This window comes from Triturus cristatus, chromosome 6 (genome assembly GCF_964204655.1).
Source record: "Triturus cristatus chromosome 6, aTriCri1.1, whole genome shotgun sequence".
NCBI classification, from domain to species: Eukaryota; Metazoa; Chordata; class Amphibia; order Caudata; family Salamandridae; genus Triturus; species Triturus cristatus.
Genome location: NC_140589.1, coordinates 1,229,950,579 through 1,229,967,925, shown reverse-complemented (window position 1 = coordinate 1,229,967,925; position 17,347 = coordinate 1,229,950,579). Strand labels below are relative to the sequence as shown.

At 44.7% G+C, this 17,347-nt stretch overlaps 2 protein-coding genes across 5 annotated transcripts in view; one reads left to right on the top strand and one right to left on the bottom strand.

Moving 5' to 3' along the window:
• Window positions 1-12,265, bottom strand: part of SERAC1 (serine active site containing 1) — a 401,166-nt gene extending 388,901 nt beyond the window's left edge. The window contains exon 1 of one of the 4 annotated variants that reach the window (XM_085612157.1): window positions 12,246-12,265. The gene's annotated coding sequence lies outside the window, so the exon portion shown is untranslated. Of the gene's footprint in view, window positions 1-10,818; window positions 10,843-10,864; window positions 11,150-12,245 lie in introns of those variants that run through there. The other 3 variants (XM_085612159.1, XM_085612160.1, XM_085612158.1) reach the window with 3 other exon arrangements.
• The window catches only part of GTF2H5 (general transcription factor IIH subunit 5), a 74,904-nt gene continuing 68,816 nt past the window's right edge, over window positions 11,260-17,347 (top strand). The window contains exon 1 of the mRNA XM_085612161.1: window positions 11,260-11,396. The gene's annotated coding sequence lies outside the window, so the exon portion shown is untranslated. The remainder of the gene's footprint in view (window positions 11,397-17,347) is intronic.

The following is a 17,347-nucleotide window of genomic DNA, read 5'->3' as shown; positions in this document are numbered from 1 at the left end:
GACTGTGTCTATGCGCTGGGTTCGGAACCTGCCTATCGAGTGGACAGGCATGTTATGTCGGGTAGGGCCTGTGAGTCGCTCCTCTACAAGCGGCGCCTGCGAGGAGATCTACCTTCGCATGCGGGGGTGGTCCTCCAATGCTGGCGGGAAGCGAATACATTTCTGGGGTGGGCTGGCAAGTTGACGGGCAGGACCCCGCTGTGGGTGGGGGATCACCTAGCAGAAGTTAAGGGACTCGTGGGTTTCGGGGTCTGGAAGTTAATTGGAATAGAGTTCCTGGGTGACGTGTGGAAAGAGACGCCCTCAGATCCTTTGAATACCTTCAGCGTGAATATCAGTTGCATGACTCCCAGCGTTTTCACTATCTGCGACTTATGCACGCCTTGCGCTCCCATGTGCGCCCTGACTCGTTCATTCCGGAACACTCCCCAATGGAGGACCGGCTTCTTCTCGACCCCATCTTAGGTAGGCCCACTGCCACTATATACCGTAAACTAATAAATAACATGCCCGATCCCATGGTATCCCTCCGGGAGAGTTGGGAGGAGGACCTCGGTCGCCTTGAAGACGAAGATAGGCAGGACGCCTTGCAAAGCCCCTGCGAAGCTGACATTCGGATTAGGTTCCACCTTGTGCAGCTAAAAATCCTTCACCGGGTATATTACCCGCGAACCCGTCTCTTTGCGTGGGGCAGGAGCTTGTCCCCATTATGTATGCGAGGATGTCAGGAGAAGGGAACATTCTATCATATCCTCTGGGACTGCCCGAACATAGTACCCTTTTGGACGCGGGTTGCGCGTACAATGGCGATGGTGGTGGGCTCCCCAGTACCAGTTGAACCTAAATGGCTTCTCCTCATGATTAAAGGTCCCACAGATTTGTCCAGGTACCAGGAAATATGGCTCGCCTTGGCAGCTGGAGTGGCGAAGCGGAATATTGCCAGTAGTTGGGGGGCGCAGGCGCCCCCAAGTTGGGATCAATGGTGCAGGGACCTGGATTGTTGACAGAGGGCTGAGGAAGTTATTTATAAATCCTGGGGCTGTGTGCGCAAGTGGAAAAAAGTGTGGGGGCCGTGGTGGAGATATCGGGTGTCTAGCAATGGAGGGGAGGGGGGCCCAAGTGTAATATGTTATTGCCCCATCATGCTGATCGATGTATATCCCATACAGGGGGTTCCCCCCTTTTATCTTGTGCTTTTAAAGATGTACTGTATGAGACCATGAGCAAAGTTAATAAAAAGATTTAATTTAAAAAAAAGTAATAAAAAAGAAGAAATCAACCCTCGTTAAGATGAATAATAAAATTTCATGCATGAATTGATTTCCGTGATTTAAAAACATTTTTAAAAGAAGCGAAAACAGATACAACAGTAAATATATTGTCTAGTTTCTGAATGGCAAGAAATGCAGGGCGACATTGCCTAAGTTCCATACTCTTTAATATTGGTACTATCCATCTTCTCCTCGGTATAGAGTAGAACTTACAGAAAAACAAAATGTGTATATCTGATTGACTAGACAAATCATGACATGGACCATTTATAAAGTTGTCTTGTCCAGTCATTCATCTTGGGGAAGCTTAAAAATCTAAATAAGATTTTTAGCCTAAACCGTGTTAATAAAAACCTTTCAAAGTCCTTCATGTGTATCTTAACATACGGGTGGATATTAAAAGTGGTCATTATTATTAGATGGTGAGCCACCACTGTGGTTTTTGTCATTTCACAGTTAATTCTACAATCACTCAGATATGTTATACAGAGATTTTTAAGGTCTTTCCTAGAGACAATACACATCAATGAGGGATCGCTAAAATACTCCTGGTGGCCTATTTGTATAAAAAACATCTTTACATAATGCAACCACTTAATCTTGCTAACGTTGTTAATATTCATTGCACCCTTCAAAATGAAACGATTAAAAACACACTCTTCAGTAGTCCATACCCTATGCCACAACAGAACCGGTTGTACCTTAATTACATCTTCTAAGTACGACTGTCCGAGTTCAGCGTGACATATAAATGTGGAGACACTATCCGGGACTGCTAAGAGATATCTCAGAAAACAATTTTCTGCAACCTGTAATGATTTCACATTCGTATATCCCATAACCCTGCCATAGGTCGCAATAGCTACACAAGTGGCTCTATAGACGCACAGAAGTTCCCCAATTGGCCTTCTGCCCATTTTTCGACTAAAATTAGTCAAAGCCATTAAAGATTTACAAAACAGGACTCTTCTTGTTTTTACCGCATTTGTCCATGTACCAGTCTGGTCGAACAAAATTCCTAGATAGGGAAATGTAGGTGTAAAATCAAGGGGTTTAGAGTTAACAAACATTATCTTTTTCTTTTCGTTAGCCCCAGAGCCACAATTCATGCAAAACGTCTTCGTGCAATTGATTCCCAGATCCAGATTTGTCATGAATTGAGAGAAGGATGTTACCATCCTCTGCATGGCAACGGGCGTCCGGGCCATCAATACCGCGTCGTCCGCGTATAGGAGTGCAGGAACAGGTCTATTAGCTACCTTAGGCATGTTCCTGCAATCCCTCAGCAAGGTTCTTTCTAAATCATTAATATAGATTGTGAACAAGAATGGGGCAAGGACACATCCTTACCACACTCCTCTTGCAATACCAAAAGCCCTTGTACAATCCCCATTCTTTCCAAAAATAACTTTGGCCCTTGTTCCAGAATAAAGCTCCCAGAGAAAAGAAATTATATTTTCGTCCACCCCTAAATTTTCCATAATTAGCCATAACTTAGTGTGGGTAACACAATCAAAAGCTGACGTTAAGTCAACAAAAGTTAAAACTAAGCGACCTCCCTTGGCTCTGGTATATTTTTCTAGGAGAATATGTAAGTTAAGGCCCTGATCAATAGTGCCAAGACTCTTCCGAAAGCCATATTGCAGATCACTAATAATTAAATGTTCATCCGCCCATGATTGTAGTCTATTTAAAATCACACGTCCAATGATCTTAATTGTTGAGTCTAATAATGAGATGGGGCGATAGCACGAGCAACTTGTTCTAGCCCCCTTTTTAAATATAGGTACAATAATAGACTCATAGCATGACTGTGACAATCCACTCGTGCAGCATGCATTAAACACTTGCGTAAGGAGTGGACCCCATAACGCCACATTATTTTTGTACAGATCAACCGGCACCCCATCCGGGCCCGGTGCCTTTCCTCCCGTGCTAGTTTTAATGCCCATGTTGACTTCATTCAAGGTGATACCCAACTCCACTCTCTTAAAACTATGTGGAGGCTCAAAGTCAATGTTAATCATCGAGAGGGGAAGATACGACCCGCAATGATTGGAAGGTTTATATGGTTTTAGTAATGTGACAAGAAGGGGTGGAAGGGTCCCTGTTTCATAGGCTTCTGCATATACTGCCAATAGCCGAGGAGCCAGATCTGCCGCATATGCTTTATAGAATTCGCTTGGCAAACCATCTGGCCCCGCAGCCTTGCAAGTTGGCAGGGACAGAATAGCCTCCTTAACACCCTCCTCATCGAATGGCTGCACCAGATATTCCCGATGAGCATTTGATAGCCACCCAAGAGCAACGTCATCTAGATTGTCATGTGTCTCCTCAGTGGATGGGGATTCTCTAGAAGCGTACAAGTCAGTGTAAAACTGTAAAACAATTTCGCAAAGGTCCTCGGTCGAGTGACGGGGCTCGCCATTGCTATTAAGAAGTTCAGTGATAGCTTCCTGGCTTCGTGGCTCAGTGAGTTTTTGAGTAAGAGAACAGCTAGGACGACCTCCCTCACCATATCTAGCAATTCTACGCCGGGAGCAATGCAGCAACTCCTGGTCAACAGTCTCATTGTGCTCCAGTTCTCGCATTTCAGCTAATTTGGCAGTGGTGGGAGCCAACTCAAAGTCGCGTTCCAATTTGGAAATGTCTGCCGCCAATTTCTTTATCTTACGCCGGCTGTCCCTCAGAACTCCAGACTGTGCCCCAATGCAAGCACCCCTTATGGTGACTTTGAAGGCTTCCCAGAGCACTCCCGCACTGTCCACCATATCTTCATTTTCTCTAAAATAATTCCTGATTGCCTCCGCTATAGATTGCTTGAATACCGGATCTTTCAGCTCCGAGGGTTGAAGCAGCCACGCAAAAGGCAGTGATTGATACGCTGGGAGCTGTAGTGCAAGGAGCACCGGAGAGGGATCTGACAAGGTGCGAGCCTCATGGCACACCTTCACCGTCCAAGTACAGACCACCTCTGAGACAAGCCAGAAATCTTTACGGGACCAAGAGCCATGCACCGAGGAGGCAAAGGTGCTCTCCCGATCAGAGGGGTGACACTGGCACCACACATCATGTAGGTGGCCCGCATCTAATAATCCTAGTAACGTGTCCGCAGCTCGCTTGGGCCGGGCCTCACTACTGCCATGTCTATCTATGGCGATGTCTAAACACAGATTGAAATCCCCTCCCCAAATGATTGCCGATGGTGGAAACAGTGATATTCTACGCCATACTTCAGAGTAAAACGAGAGGGCATCAACATTGGCCTCGTAAATATTCACAAGCAGTACACTCTCACCGCACAGACAGCCATGAATTATCACAATGCGGCCACAATCATCCGCTTCAGTTCTAATTGCTGTGAAGGGCACTCCCTTTTTCACTAGGATTAACACACCCCTAGCATAGGGTGAATAAGAGGACGACGCCTTCACACTCGCCCAGCGCGTACCTATTCTATTAGCGGAGTCTTTTGTCAAGGGAGTTTCCTGCAGAAGGGCGACATGCACTCCCATACGATCTAGATATGCAAACATCATCCTAATCTTTTTAGGCGAGTTGAGGCCTCGTACATTCCAAGTGAGGAATTTGATAACATTACTCATTGCGGAAGGGCAGAATAAATAGAGATCTAAAAAGGAATTTTGAACTGAATAAGATCATGCAGTAAATAATAGCATTCTCACATACTGTATGTCCAGAAAAGTTCCAAAAACATTCTGCCTTCCCCACCCCAAACACTCCCAACCACCCACCCACTTCAGCAACCCAATCATGCCGAAGCCATCCCAGTACCCTATCCAACTCCCCCAACCATCCCAAAGCGACAAAACAGATTTGGGCTACACCCATTTGCGGGGAGCACAGAGACGCGAGCCCCCTACAGAGTAGGAGTCAACCGAGCCGAAATAATAGAGGAGCAATGCATACAATAAGCAATATTCAATCACCATACTGGAGCTGAACTTGTAGTGACCCAAGTAATGCCAGCAATGATAGACACTTCGGTATAAAGAACCTAGAGAGGTGTACAAAATGGGTAGAACCAGTATAAAGAGCTCGCACAGCCAACAATTAGCATTAAAGCGGCAAATCCAACATAAGAAAAAGGAAGCTGCAGGGCTAGTTAGATGAGGACTATCATGGTGAGCATAACGTTACACAAGAGAATCACCGCAGGTGAAGGTAGACAATGAGCATAAAACCAGTTGGACAATAAAGGTATAGCATCTCCAAACAGGAAGCAAAAGGCCCAAAGTGTAATTGAACTCTAAGCAGTTAACATAGTGCCTCTCTACTCGTCTTCCTCCGGTGCAGCTGTAGAGTCTCGTTTCTTACGTTTCAGGTGTTTTGCGTTTTCCATGGCGGCCTTCGGGGAGGAAAAAATCTTGCCGTCAATGGCAGCACCTATACGAAGCCGGGCCGGATACAACATGGTGTAGGGGACCCCCTCATTCCGCAGAAACTGTTTCACAGTGCCAAACTCTCGCCTAGCCGCCTGGATGGCAACTGTAAAATCAGGGAATATGGCCAATGTGTTGCCGTGATGGACAATAGTACCTTTCTCTCTAGCCAGTCGCAATATAGTGTCCCGATCCCTATAGTTTAAGATTCTGGCTATTACAGGGCGAGGAGGGGCCCCCGGGACCGGCCGAGCAGCTAAGGAGCGGTGAGCACGCTCCACTATGAACATGCTGGATAATTGCTCTGTACCAAAGATGTCCGAGATAAGACGCTCAAAATAAGTCTCCATCTTGCCCACATTTGTCGACTCTGGTAACCCAGTAATATGGAGGTTATTGCGCTGGGACCGCGCTTCTAAGTCCTCATTCTTTGCTTGGATAAGAGCTAAAACTTTCTCCATATTTAGTGTTTTATCTGTGACAGTGCTCAGGCCATCTTCAGTCGCCGAAACCCTATACTCCACCTCCCCCACGCGTGCATTTTGTGTCTCAAGTTGAGATGACATGTGGTCTAGTCGATGGTTCACAGCAGCCATCGTACCCTCAATAGATTGCAAAGTGCGTTGCATAGCCATCAACGTGGATTCTAGCGTTGGGGGGCAATCCGCGTGGGCATCAGCCTCAGAATCAGAAGCGGCTTTTTGCGGGATCTTAGGGGTCGTACACGGTTCAAAGGTAAGGCGCGACTGAGATTTATCATTCCGCCCATAGTTCATGAGTAACACCACAAATATAGTATATGAAAGTCGAAAAGGGTAAAGCCAAGGGTGAGTTTGATGTACAGTCAAAACCAACAGTCCCACTATAGCGCGAAGCTGTTAGTGCCAGTCGACCCAGTAAACCTCAGGGCGTATAAGTGCCAAGCGGTGGGCAGTTGAGGAGGCGGGAAGTAGAGGCCCCAGGTACACGAATAAGTTCCAACAAAGCTGTCTAAGCAGGCCAGGTATTGTGTGCGGCAGTTTTCCAACAAAAAAGACCCAATCTATTTAGTACAGGACTACTTTGAACACTATGTAAAGAAGGAATTGAGAGATATCAAATTAACCTCTTCAGAACCACCCCAACTATCTAGACTTGTGAGGTGGATTCCCAATTTACCAGAGTCTGTACTGATTTATAAAAATTTGCAAGAATCCAAGACCAATGTAGCAGTCCCTATGTTCAGAAAAATCAATATGTGAAAAAACAGTTTAATCACAGGGATGTACAACCCACACCGTGAATATCAGTGAGAAAAAATGTGCAGAGCAAGGTAGCACCTCACGTGCGCAACACCATAGCGGGCTGACACTGGTTAGATCATCACCAGTACTGCCACGTTTCTCATCATAGGTTGCCACCTTGCTCAAAGAAAACTGGGTAACTCAACCAGAAAAAAAATCACAAAATCAAAAAAGGTGAAAATATGTGAACATCACACACCATAGTCCTGAATTAAAATTGATAAAGAACCATGGCCACCATAATTTTATTCTTAGCTCATGGGTCAATTCAAAGATAAAAAGTGCTGTATTTTAACAGACAGGAAGCCAGTAAGCCGACATGTTTTATTGCCTTACTCTTACGGCAATTTCTTCAGGCAGATCAGGTGAGTGGCAGCGCGCTCCAGGCTATAAAGGTACCGTTTAATAACCACCACTCAGGAGGCCAGTCAACAAACAGCTCCCACGCAGTAACCTCTGCCACTCGGGCCGATGCCCACCTATTCTAGGCCGGGGATTCGCGGCCTAAAACCATTGATGTGCCAAGGAGGCGCGGGGGCCGCAATGCGCACACGACCTCACAGGTGCTCCACTCCCGCTACCAAAAGCAGATGCCAGGGGACTTTGATCGGCCTTCGCACAACAGGCGCCTCAATAGTTTCCCCCGCGGTCACCACGCCTAGGCAAGGCGCACGCCAGCCGCGGCTTGCAGGGCTCGACCCGACACAAGGCCTGACCCCGCTTCCGCCACCCAGGCCTCTGCGGGGCCCCGACCCCACTTACCACCACCAGCACCGACGGGCACGCAGGGATTCCGGCAGTCGTTGCAGCACCTCCCGGTTTGATCTCCGCAGCCACCAAGGTCCGCCGTCTGGTCTTCTCCCGGGCACTACAGCCTGCCACCGCACACCAACGGGCCAGCCCTCCACCGGCAGCAGACACGGGGAGTAGCTCACAGTCTCGCCAACGTCAGGGTCAATCCATGCAGCCGCTCACACAGCGGACGCCGCAGGTCTCGGCCCCTAGATGGGCAAGGGGAGCTTTGCAGGAAACGGCGCGTGAAGGCCTCACACGGCAGAGAGGCCTACCGCAGTCTGGCGGCCGCCATTTTCCGCAGCCCAGCGTCGAAGCGCGCTCTGGTCACTCAGCCAGATGGAGGAATCCTGCAGGTCCACAAATAGCATGTACGGGCTCAGCAATCAAGTAGAATGTCACCTCGTCCCCCAGCAGGTGTTCGGATCGATGGATGCAGCAGATATTAGGCGGATAGTGACTTGGTCATGCAGATCCTCACAGCATTGTGGCCATCTTGCTGTGCGCCCTCAAGCGTCCCCCCCTCCTGTTATTTCACTCTCCACCCATAATTCATATCCATCCAAAATTGGACTTGCATCTCTCATAATATCTTGTGCGTCTTGTTATTGCACTCCCACCTCTATTCATGCCCATTAGACAGCCAGACTGCTTACTGGAAACTCGAAATTTGCATTAATTTCGAGAGCAATTAAAAAATTTCATTGGCTGCCTGTAAAAATACGAGTCCCCTTTAAAACACTCTGTTTAGTCTTCCGAGCTCTTCAGGGCACAGGTCCAGTCCATCTGAAACAACAATTTCAGTGGTATGTGCCCAGAAGATCTTTACGCTCGTCAGGAGCAAAATTAGCAGTAGTACCGCCGATAAAAAGAGTTAGATGGGGAGGCAGAAGCTTTTCCACTGGGGCAGCCAAGGCTTGAAACGAGCTCCCTTTCTGTTTGAGAAAGTCTAAGGATTTATTGGCATTCAGGAAGGCGTTGAAAACATGGCTGTTTTAAACATCTTTTGGCCGTAACCTTAAGTCGGGAGGACTGCAGCAAGCGCCAGGACACCTCAGGGTAACCGTGCGCTGTATAAGTTTTCCTAACATAACATAACCGTACCAGTGACTCTTCTCATCTCAACCTCCATCCACCATTCACACTCATCGAACACTGTGCTGGGGCCTCTCGAAATTTCACCCTCCACCTGCCATTCACTTCATCCAAGACTTTTCTTTTCATGTTGTTAGCTTTTCAAGCAAAAACACTAATTGATTTCTGAATAATGAGTGTAAAAGCTTTAAGTTGTATTCCCTATGAGTGTTTGCTTTTTTCCAGTATGTTGTTACTTTTTTTCAGGCAGCATATTACTGTAGTCTAGTGCATAATTTGAATTGAATTGCTTCCAGGTGTTTATAGCGGGCACAATTGAGTTGTAGCTGAAGGCAGTGCGAGTTTTTCTCAGTGGGGCAGTATGGTGTTCAGTGGGGGAGAGGATGTGGCACTCTGCCGATGACAGAAACTGCAAGGCTCTGAGACAAATGTCTTGTTATAGCACTTTTGAGCATATTTGGGACATTCTGCAAATGGCAAAGTTTTCAGATGAATGTTTAGTGTTGACTAATAACAACCGAGCGCATGTGTGCATTGTCAATTTAAATAAATGTGGATAAATACTAGCTGTAGCGTCGTCTTTTGCCTGCTGCAAAAATAAATGTGGATAAATACTGAAAAATGCTCCAAAAATAAATATGGATAAATACAGACGGAAATGGAAAAAAAAATACCATAAAACCAGGAGCCCTAGTTATGATGAACAATGCACAGAACACACATAACTCATGCCACCACTCATCTTGTGGTCTTGAAAAATGTTTCTTTCTTTTTGTTCTGTTGGCAAATTGATGTTTTGAACATGGTGGGCGACGCACATTATGGTTTGTGTTGAATGCATAACTGGCAAATTTCTGCGATCTTTTGCATTTGAGCCAACACATACATGTGGTTTGTTCAGTGAATATGTACGTAGACAAAAAAGATAAACAACAGCAAACTGTGTAATGTAGTATTAGGTATGGGTATACAAAATTGAAACGGGTCTTACTGCATCACATTTTTAAACTTCACTGCTTTGCAAAGTGCTGAACTGCCATAGATTAAAAAAAATGCAAAGCAGTAATGGGATCCTGTGTGGCATCGGGAATGTTTCTGCTGCTGCATATGACCAGTAGCATAATCTATTCCTTCTGCATCTTAGTTATCACAAAGAGTAATCGTTACCAGAGCCCTGGTGCAGCCAGTAGCATGATCTATTCCTTCTGCATCTTAGTTATCACAAAGAGTACCCTTCGCCAGAGCCCTGATGTAGCAATTATTGCAAAGGGGAAAGGTAAGTCTGTAGCTCTTTGAATTGTTTATTGAATTAAAATTCTCAAAATTGGACAGCACCTAAAATATTAGATTCTTCAAACGCTTTGCTGTATTTTTGGGGGGCTGCTGTCCATTCATTTTTTTTTTAATTCTTCTTTATGGGCGTTTTTACAGGCTCGTGCATAATACAATCTAACAGCTTTATTATATAACAGTACAGTGACATTTACATATTTGACGCTTGGTAGGGAATCAGTCTACCTAAATCTCGGCATCATTCAAATGAAGAAAACTATATCTGATCTCATATACATGTGCGCTTATATTGTCCATTCTGTAATCAGCAAATTAAAGAAAAACAATTGACGTTTCTCTTCATTGTATCGCCCTGCTGTCACACCAGACAATTCACATTGAACACAAACCATGTGATCTCAACTGACCTAATTCTACCATGGGCGTTGGGGTTTACGTGCGCCATGGTAACCACCTACATATACACCCTACTGCTGCCCATTCATCTTCATGGCCTTCCTACATCAAAAATCCTGGGCTGTTGGCATGTATGGTCCCCACGACTAACCTGCCCTGTCACAGTACTGCTTACGGGGTTCTCGCCGTCCACTATCGTATCCTGGTTTTACTTTTACTCTGTGGCCTGAAAAAGCGACTAGGAACATACACAACCAGACACTGATCCAGCCACTTTACTGTCACCTGCTAGCTGATAATGGCTCGCCCTTTGACTTGTGTTGTGCCTCACCAGAGATTGACAGCCACTGCAGCCGCTCACCTATACTGCCAGTGTCTCGCCTGCCTGTGCGACACGAAAAGTGCAGAGCACATGCCGTGCTCTGTCTTGTCTCTTCTATCCGCTGGAAGACGCAGCCCCCCTGTGCTGTCCCCTGGTTAGTTATTCGGCTCGTCACCCGCACCAGAGTTTCCAAAGCGTCTAAGAATTATGTATGTAAACACCTCTCTCGGTGGAACGGACGGCCCGTAATACTGGGGCGGTCTTTTCCGGGTGAATGAAATCATTACTTCCGGTGCTGATAAGCCACCCTTCCCGGAACAAGTCCTTGTTTTCTGACCAATTGCAAGATTAATACTGGAATATGGTTCACGTCTCCCTACTAGCACCGCCCATAGCATGCCTGTCGCTGTAAAGTACCATTCCGATTGGTTCGCTCGTCCTTTAGGTTTTGCACTTCGCAGCAGGGAACCCCATAAACGTAAAGATTTAACTTCGGATTAGGGAGTTGAGTCCAGAGATCCAGAACGTCCCTTATGACTTGGTAACGTTTACAATTAATCATGGTTATTAAAATTATTGTATTCCGTTTTCATACAAATTAGGATGATGGTACACAGGCTTAGTGCTTAGTTTTCAGGTTGCTCATGTGTGAGAATTATATTTTTGAAGTATACTTGTATGTGACATGTTGTTGTTTTCTCGCTAATATTGACGTTCGGCGTAGAAATAAATCTTGCTGACAATGTGGTACTATAACAAATTGATATCCAGCAGAATATTTGTCTCCAATGGCAAGAGGAATGTACTAACAGTGTGACTGCCATAGGGAGGAACCCCTCTTGCAATTAATCGGCTATGCAGCAGCCTTCTCTGTACCAGAAATTGTCAGCCATTACTTCACGCCCCTCGTCTTGGTCATAACATGTGAGATAAATCTTACCTCAGAGATAGGAAAAGAAACGGGAATGCTGAAGGAACCTGTTGTGAAGGAATACCCCTGACACTGGAGAGAAAGTCATTGTAAGTTCATTGGTAGCAGTCTGCCTCACCGTGATCTCCAGTTTGCCCGCTAGCATTGAATCTTCACTTAAGGAGTAAACAACAGAATAGTGAATTATGAGGGAATTCCACACCATGCCTTAAAGGTATAACACCACCACTTTAGAATAGGAAAGAGAGAGATTTGGAAAAAACATCGGGGGAATATATTTTCCTCATTGACTTCTATTGAAGGGGAAGCAAGGAAGACATTTTAGGCAGGAGACAGTTAAAATAAAAGTAATTTTTACTTCAAGAATCCGGAATCGCCCGCATCGGGTTTGTTGGCATGTATGCATAACACATCTCCCAACTTGCTATACATAACAAAAATTAAATGACCCACTCTCACCTGGGAGTATACAATGATAGCATTCCCTCAAAACGTCCTGTTTTTAGGTCTCGCCTGACCCATCGCATGGTCTGGTGAGACTTATTGAGAGGGCTCCAAAAAGTGCTACCAGGCCAGCCTAGAGCTACAGTGCATGTGCGCGCGCCGCGCTTGACCGCGATTACTTTCACTTTCAGGCCGCTTTGCATAGCCAATAGGTCTTGCTTTTGGGACCTTATAAGTATTTAGTTATGCAACTGTTGCATGGCTAAACACTTATAAGGTCCCAAAGGCGAGACCTATTGGCTATGCCAATGCTTGTTTTCTTTGTTCCCTGTCTAGGGACAAGGAAGAGGGATGCACGGATAGTACCCAAGCCGCCTGTGGCATTCTCCCAGACCTTTCCTCCCCAGTAGGGCTTTGGGGGAAGCCTGGGAGCAGCGTGGGCTTGGGAACATATATATCTACGCATTATTTTCAGGTCTAGTTCTAGCGGGTGGGCAGTCCCACCAAAACATGAGCCTGGCCCACCCAAAACTGATTATATTTATAAATATAAGCCTTGGCATTCGCAGTGATGGCTTGAAGGCCAATAGAAAATGGCCACTTTAATTTAAAACGTTCCTCCGAAAGTTGTTTTTCTTCCTGTTCTGCGAGTTGCATGATTGGGCTGGGCTCTTTATCACAGGCACCCCTAATCACGCATCTGCTTTTAGAAAGGTAGGCTGTCGTGCAGGTACAATTAGGGGCATGGCGAAGGGCACAAAATCTTTCTTTGGCACTTGCTGCGTAGATATTTCCTTTTCTGGGAAAAGGAAGTTTGTTTATCCTGATTCACCTTTCCTGACCCCTGCAGCTGCTTATCAGATCGGGCTGTGAGGCAGAGTTCTATGAACCGATTAGGATAGAAAATGTGTGACTATTTGTTCTTATTTTTAAAATCTGCAAAGGCCCAGCAAGGCACATACTATATATGCTTCATTTAAATCGTTTTTATCATAGTCATGAATGCAAGACAAAAATAAAAATGTCCAGATAACTGGTGATTAATGATCCTGCTGGAGAGCAATCGTTTGGTAGTTTTGAAATGCAGATAAACTGTATTTTATGTGAATAGCTCAATGGTTTACTGCCTTTGTCACATAGATTCTTGTGTTACTTGCAGTTCAGAAGTTACAATCCTAACGTAAAACAGTGCCCTATGAGCTGTTAACAAAGAGCTGCATAAAAACCTGAATGGTATAGTTGTAACTTCACTTTTTTTGTTTGTTTTGCGATATAGTTAGAACTTCCCCAGTCTTTCATTATTCTAATGTTGCTAAAAAGAGTTTGTTTGGGCAGATTAACATTTTTATTAGTAAAGCCAACCCCCAACCAATGAGGTATACTTTAAATCCTTAGTTTGTGCTTCTCCAGACCAAACCCGCTTAAAATATACTGCCCATCAGTATAGATGACATGTGATTTAAACACCTTGTAATCCTCATTGGCTTATGTGACATTCCCTGTATACTGATTTACATACTTGTATGATCCATTGTCTCTGTATAATGTGTGCGTGTTGTAAAGCACTGTGACACTGTTAAGAACGGTCTTCTCCAAACACCAGATGGACTCAGGTAAGAGAAACAGCAATTCTTTATTGAGTTAAGTTATCCTGCATGGAAAGCGAAGCTCCCCCTTGGCCAGCCAGTTATCAACTGCCTAGCTCAGAATCTACCACTCCTGGGTCGAACGTGGAATGCACTGAACACAGCGCTCCACACTCCACACTGGGAGGTTCCTTAACATAACATGCCTAGGAGAAGATTACAACACATCCTCTTCTCTTACACAAATAGATGAAAACAAAAACTGAAAAAGATAACTGAAAGTAAGAATGTGAAGATTGGAAATAGATAAAAGAAAGAATGAAAGAAGTATGAGAGAAAGAATGAAAGGAGTACATAACATTCAGATATATATATTTTTTTTATTACATGCTACAAGTAATGCAACAATTACTTAACACTTTGGAGAAGAACTCAAAGATACACTCAATCAAACCTAAACTATGAATCATCAGTCACATATGTAATCTCTCAAATAACCTGGAGGATGGCGACCTCTCACATGCCTCACTTCTCTTGCAACCGGAACTATTGATTCAGCCCCATCCAAAGAGACAGAGGCATCACCACCCCCTTGTCTTCCCACATGAGTGGAACCACTGTCAAGAGAACTGCTCAACAAATCAGGGTCAGACATAGGAAAGTGTTGCTACAATCAGTGACTTGACCTTCCTTCCTTCTTGACATTGCCACTACCGCTACCCTTCTGGTACAGTGCCACACGTCTATAATTCCACTTGTCTCCATTGTCCAAAACCACACCATAAGGTAAGGTGTGTTTGACCTTGTAAGGACCTAAAAACTTTGAAGACCGAGCACCTGGTCTTTACCAAATCACCAGAGGAAATATGTTTCTCAGATTTCTTCTCCGTGCACCCCGCATGTTGAGAAGAAGAGGATGAACCGGGTGCGGAATCCTTCAACACAATCTCTTTAAACCATGTGGGAACCAATTTGGTGTTGGGAAGTCTACCACGCATCAATTCAAACGGTGTCTTGCCTGTCACTCCATGCGCACTCGAGCGATACACCCACAGCATTTCAGACACTAACCAATCAACTCCATTTCCGCTAGACAAGGCCATCTGATTGGTACCTTTAACAAGACGGTTCGCCCTCTCAACCATTCCATTGCCTTGCGGATTATAGAGAGAGGTGCGAACATGTTTGATGCCAAAGGACCCCAAAAATTTCTGCATCTTATCGGACGTCAACTGAGTACCATTGTCCGTTATCAAAATTGAGGGTATACCTTCCTCCCTGCATATTTCCTTTAAAACGTTGATAGTGGTTGATGTGGTGATATCTTTCAGGAACTTAACTATCAACCACTTCGAATGGACATCAACCACTACTAAACCAAAACGTAAACTCTCCTTTAATTCGTTCATGGGTCCAATAAAGTCTAAGCAAATGCTATGCCATGGTTGACCTGGATCTGTTATGTGTCCTATGGAGGCTTGGACACCCACTTTCAAACGTTTGTCACTCTCCTTACAAACTTCACAGTGGGCAACTACAGAATCTACATCTGAGTCCATACCGGGCCACCACCAATTCACTCTCAATCTTTTTTTTGTTCTTGTTTGGCCCAGATGCCCTTCGTGAGCCAAGCGGATTAGGTTATGTCTTAACGCCACAGGTGGAATAAACAATTCCCCTCGCATGATTACTACATCCCCACATACAGACAACTCATCCAGGATCTTTACATAAGGTCTAGTGGAGTGAGAGACTGAGCTCTCTCTTCTACCACCTAAGAGAATCAAGCGTTTTTGTTCTAACATAGAATTGTCTGATGACATTTCCCTTATCCAATCTGCCTTTGTAATGGCTTGAGATTCAACCACACTCAATACATCTTGTACTGATGCTACAGCCCCTTCACTTTGTCTCTTTAAAACAGCAGTTTTATCAACCGTCTCCCAATCAAGAGATAATCTCGATAAGCAGTCGGCTTGTACATTTCTCCAACCTTGAATGTAAACCACATCATAGCAATACTCTTGAAGGCAAGAGGCTAATCTAGCCAGCCTTGCCGAACACTTATTTGTACCCCCTGGTAACAGCACCTTGATGAGAGGTTTGTGATCTGATTTGAGAGTAAATCTGGAACCCCATAAATAGGTTCTAAAGTATTCACACCCCCAGGCAGCCGCCAAAGTTTCACGTTCTATCACTGAATAATTTTTCTCAGAATCAGTCAATGTTCTGGATGCAAATGCCACCGTTTTCTCATGGCCATTATGTAATTGAGCCAAAACTGCTCCAAGACCTGTGGCACTGGAATCTACAGTGAGTACTGATTGGCGTTTGGTGTTAAAAGGAGTGAGAATACCTGCTTCACAAATACTTTTCTTAACATCCTCAAAGCATGTCTGATGAGACGTGCTCCACACAAAAGCGACTCCCTTCTTTAAGAGGGATCTCATAGCAACAGTTTTTGTCGAAAAATTCTTAACGAACTTTGAGTAGTACTCTATAAGTCCTAAGAAGGACCTCAGCTTGTCCTTATCAGAGGGAATAGGGGCCAAGCGAATGGCATCCAACAAATTTTGTTTGGGTTTTACTCCCTGGTCCGAAATTTCATACCCTAGGTAGTCAACCTTATCCACAAAGATTTTGCATTTCTCACGTCTGAGAGTTAAACCAGAGGCTCTTATTTTGAGTAAGGCTTCTCTAAGTGTATGATTATGTTGATCAAGAGTGTCCCCAAAAATAAGGATGTCATCTTGAAAAAAGACAATGTTATTAACCTCCTAAACAGTACATTCATCACTCTCTGAAAAATGCTGGCAGCCGAACAAAGGCCAAATGGCATCCTAGTACACTGAAAAATACCATCCATGGTGATAAAGGCAGTGAGTGACTTGGACTCATTATGTAACTTGATTTGGTGATACGCATTTTTTAGATCTAATTTCGAAAAAAACTTACCCCCACTCAAAGCCAGAATCAACTCATTGATGTTCGGTAGAGGAAAGGTGTCTACGACTACATTTTGGTTAAGTGACCTAAGGTCAATGCAGAATCTAAATTTTCCGTCTGATTTTTCAGTGATGACGACCGGAGAAACCCACATGGAGCTCTCCACAGGTTCTATTACCCCCGAAGAAACCATATCTTTCAACATATCCTTTACTGCTTCCCTGGCCACTAAGGGTGTCCTGCGCACCTTGTGTTGAACAGGAATGGCATTGGATTTCAGAATTATTTTATGTACATAACCTTTAAAGCAGCCTAATTCCTCTCTGAATACATCCTTCACCTCTTCTAAAATTTTCCCTAGAGATGGGTTGTCAATCACCATCACCTGAGTGGGAGCTCTGGGATTAACTATGATCGAAAGATCATATTGGTGCATCCACCCTAAAATAGGTGGTCCCTCTGTGGCAACATATACTTTTCCTTGTATGGATCTACCCTCAAATTCTATCGTGGAGTTCATGTATCCCAACAAATTTATTGTTTCACCTTGGTAACCGCCAGGATTAATATCCTTGGGTAATAACT